Source organism: Dermacentor silvarum, chromosome 10 (genome assembly GCF_013339745.2).
Source record: "Dermacentor silvarum isolate Dsil-2018 chromosome 10, BIME_Dsil_1.4, whole genome shotgun sequence".
In the NCBI taxonomy this organism is placed as follows: Eukaryota; Metazoa; Arthropoda; class Arachnida; order Ixodida; family Ixodidae; genus Dermacentor; species Dermacentor silvarum.
Genome location: NC_051163.1, coordinates 125,240,241 through 125,244,932, shown reverse-complemented (window position 1 = coordinate 125,244,932; position 4,692 = coordinate 125,240,241).

Sequence of the window (4,692 nt, the reverse complement as noted above, 5' to 3'; positions counted from 1 at the left end):
GGGCGACAGCGGGCACCTTCGTTGCGGCGGCGGGCGCTAGTGCCGGCAGTACATTAACAGTAGTAATGGATTGGTTGTTTGGTTGAGGTTTTGTTGCGGGCGGGTTGCATTATGAAATGGCTATACCATACTAAGAAAGCGTTTTAGTAATGTGGTTTGCTGGGCCAGTTGGTGCATGATGACATTATAGGGTGTCCCAGCAATTATAGACACGAGCGCAAGAAAAATTAGTAGCACTTCCTCTGTCAAGGAAATGGGAGTAAGCGAAGCTTATCGCGTGTTTCTTCGGTGTCCCTCCGAACGAATTGCACTGACGAGTACCACGTTGTGCTTGAACCACAACCGGCCACCCGCACGGCAGCTGGCTCCGAAGTTCGCAATTCGCGTTGAAACCTGGCCGTCACACCGGGGAAGTAGCTTGCCGATCCGTGCGACACCTTTGTCGGGTGATGCACGGATCGGCACAACTCAGGGTCGGCGGCTCTTCGCTGACATTTTTCCTCAACATCGCGCTGCTTGAACTTAGGGCCCGCAGGTCTTCGATGACGTTTCGCCTGGGCTTCGCAGGCCCTCACGCTAGAATCAGCACGTCGACGACGAGGCTTCCCGAGCGCGTTCATTCTAGATGGATTTGCATGAAATTTCCTCAAAATTATTATGTCCGTTACATAATACATCGAATGGCTCATACCACCATAAGCAATGGCTCATAGCCCCGTAAACCCGGCCTCTGCATTACGACGACTGAAGAGAAGTGAAATTCTACGCTGTAATGAGCAGCCGCAACCCAGCCAGCTGTAGAAGTAGACGACAATGACGAACGCGGGAGCAGTGGCACGAGTGCCTGCCGACCACCTGTGCATATAAAAGCCCGCTTTTAAGGGAGCGTATGATGAACTGACCCCATATGTTAGCACCGGTAGAATGCAATGATTGTACTTTTCTTTTCAATGACAGTGGTAAGATCCCAGCAGGATTTGACAATGCCTGCCGTATGCACTCCAACCCATTTTTATTGTTCTGTAAATTTCTTTCTCGTGGTCAGGGTCCCCTGTGAGTAACTGACCTAGATAAACGTACTCCTTTACAGACTCTAGAGGCTGACTGGCGATCCTGAATTCTTACTGCCTTGGCAGAAACTTGGAGGTTAACAAAGAAACTCGAGAACGAGTCAAGGACCGCACAAAGAGCGATGGAACGAAAAATGTTAGGCCTAACGTTAAGAGACAGGAAGAGAGCGGTGTGGATCAGAGAGCAAATGGGGATAGTCGATATTCTAGTTGACATTAAGAGGAAAAAGTGGAGCTGGACAGGCCATGTAATGCGTAGAATGGATAACTGGTGGTTCATTAGAGTTACAGAATGGATACCAAGAGAAGGGAAGCGCAGTCGAGGACGGAAGAAAACCAGGTGGAATGATGAAGTTAGGAAATTCACAGGCGCAAGTTGGAGTACGCTAGCGCAAGACAGGGCGTAATTGGAGATCGCAGGGAGAGGCCTTCGTCCTGCAGTGGACATAAATATAGGCTGATGATGATGATGATGACCTTTCCAATGCGAAAAGAAAACGTCTTATGAAGAATCTTATTGAGTGTGTTCCCTGTACCATTGTATCAGTTAATGTTTCAAGAACGGCGTGGGCAAGACGTAGTCAAGAGGGTTAAAAATATGCAGATATCAGCCTACGTTGAAGCATTTTTTTTTTCAAGCTTCACACGGGAACCTTGCCTGTTAAAACGTGGTTAGAAGAAAGTGTCATTTACGTGCCATGGGGTAGCAGATGCTTTCTGCGTAACAAACCTGAAACTATTGAACATGTTTTGTTGACTGTAATAATGCTATATTCTTTTGGGATATATTACAGAGAATTTTAAATATACAGCTAGCCCTCAATCCAGATGACATTCGGTTTTTACCGCCGGATTTTGAACAGATGGACGTTATCTTTTTACTCGCGCTGCACGCGATCTCGCGTAGTCTGTTAGTATATAGACACTGTGATGTTAAACGCCCATCTGTGCATGAATATCTTGTGGAAATGGTTGTGAAAGTACGCAATGTGTACAAAACGACTGACTGTGATGAATATGTGATGTCAACGTTGGATGCTTTAGCACATATAAAACGAGTGTGATCTTACAAACTCCTATTCAAGCTTGTAGCCAAGCTGGAAATAAATAAAAGAAGGGTGTATAGGGGGCGCAGTGGTTATGCCGCTCGCCTTCGGACCGTGCGTACCCGGGTTCAAATCCTGCCTTGCCAAGAACGCTGATTTTGTTTTATTTATTTGTTTATTTCTCTAGGGCGACGACCGCAGACGCGCCGGGATGACGTCACGGCGCATGCGCAGTAGCGCGCAGCTCGGCGGAGCCGTGTCTGTGCGGCGTCGCCTGGTTGCCATGGCTACGCGAGGCAGATTCGTGATACGAACCACAAATTACGACTGGCTTAAACAGCTTCGCTGTTGAAAAAAAAAAAACCTAGCTAAACCCCTCCCGACAAGGAAACAACACGTGAATTAGCGTGGTAAACTTAAAAATTGAATTTTCTTATCAGTAAGATGGACCCAAGGTCCACCACACATTGATGCGCGCCCTTTCTGATGTGGAACGCTTCGCTGATTTCTCTTTCTAGTCTGCTGCGCTATCTCCCTACAATAGAAACACTATCAAAAACTGGACGGCACCCGCATTTTTTGCAATGCAAGGGCAAGTTCCCTCCAGTACCAGCTGGAAAGAAATTTCGGTGCTCACACATACGCTCATTGATACAACGGCCTATCTGGCCAACGTAGGACCGTACGCATTCGAGAGGTGTGTGATACACGACCGAAGGTGCACACTTTTTTACACGGTAAGCTGTTATGGGCTCATTCCAATAGCCGTTTCGGTTCGCGATGGTGTCCGCCACCACCTCCGCCAACGGCAGCCGGTGTTCGTAACCGCTATCGGCGGAAATGCGAAAAAAGTACCCGGTTCCCGCCAGGATCGAGCCCGCGCCCGCTGCGTGGGAAGGCAGATACTCTACCACTGAGCCACGCAAGCGTTTGCGGTCAGGCAGCGGAAAATGCCCTATAAACGCGCCCTATAGGCAGGCGCAGACGACGAGATGCGATTCAGACGAGGCGCGCAATCAACGCAATCCCTGAGCCTCCGCCAGTATGGTGGCGCCATCTGGTTAAGGTGCCTGCAAACGCATCGTGTCCGATATGTAAGTAGCATATAGCAGTTGCATGCTACATGAATCTGGACCTGGTTAACTCAAGCTGGCTAGGTGACTATTTTTCACCAGCCCGTTTTGAAAATTCCAATAAACAATCATGATAATAATCATCAACAACAACGTACCGTGCCACGGGTCAAGAGATGTGAGATGTGCGCCACGTATTCTGGATACTTTGGTACACGTTATGGCGTCTCCCCGCAAGGTACGAACCACTGCTGAAGAAGCGAATCGTACAGCCACGTGCTCGGCTACAACCAGGCATCATTGGGCTCAGCCGACTGCTGTGCAGACAGCATTACAAGCCGCAGCTCGCCATCGACGCTGGACGGACAGCTCAGATCGTTCTCGTCAAAACGAGAAGAGACTTTGCCGCGAAGACCCTGTTCTACATGGAGCCGAAATTGGAGCTACTCTTTAGCCGCTCCGCCAGCTTACGCTGTGACTGTGCTGCGTGTGCCGCGCAGGCCTATGAATTTTTTGTGAAATTATTAGTGTGCTCTATTCCACAACTACTGCTCATATCTTTCTTCTCCCATGTGATGCTTTTGCACAACCTTGCCAGCTTACTCGGGCGCAAAACACCAGCCTTAAGCCATTCCTTGTGGCCACAAGCTTAAGGTTATAAGACAGGCCATGCAGATACGCCATCACTACGACCTTTTTTTCTTTTCGCGGATTCATTGTCGTCAGCGATTTTGACAGGCTTTTTTTGTCATCTTTCTAAACAACGTTTCAACCACAGCCGTCATAAGTGAGGCCGGGTACTGTTAGATACGGGCATCCGTCAAGTTCTCCGAGCTTACCCACTCGCCGTCACCTATCAATCCTGGTGCGCAGGGGCGCGTCGACCGTGATATCAGTCTCGTCATACCTGCTGATTATCCCCACATCGTGTGCCGCGCGGGGTGTTTTTGTTTCCCCCGGCCCCCGATTGACTCTTCCCGAAAGTGCAACGGAAGGGTGGCCCGGTTCAAGGTGGTTGACCCCGTCCCGAGAAAAGTTGCTTTGCTACTCTGCAATACCATTCGACAACCACCCGGTACCTACAGCCAGCTGAGCACCTACCAGGCGAGGAGGAAACGCCGGACGATGGCCGCCATCGGACAATGCAGCCCTTGGAGCGTCGCCATTGTCCGAATATGACGACACCTGAGCGGACTCGACGATTGGCTGAACATGACGTGACCCCGAAAGACTGAAGGGGTTAAAAGAGAGAGACAGATCGAGAAGAGGGACATTGTTCTTGCCACGGTCAGCAGTGTCCGATATGCTGCCGGCCGTCGGTGACTTTATCATTGTTCGTTGCTTTGTGCTAATCCTGTAAATATTGTAAATAAACCTTCAGTTCTCAAAGTCCTGCAGTTCTCAACCTCCAGTTCTCAACCTCCAGTTCTCAAAGTCCGCACGTCTGTGTCTGTGCGCAGGCGTCTTCAGCAGCTTCGCAACGAAGAGGAGCTCGGCGACCGT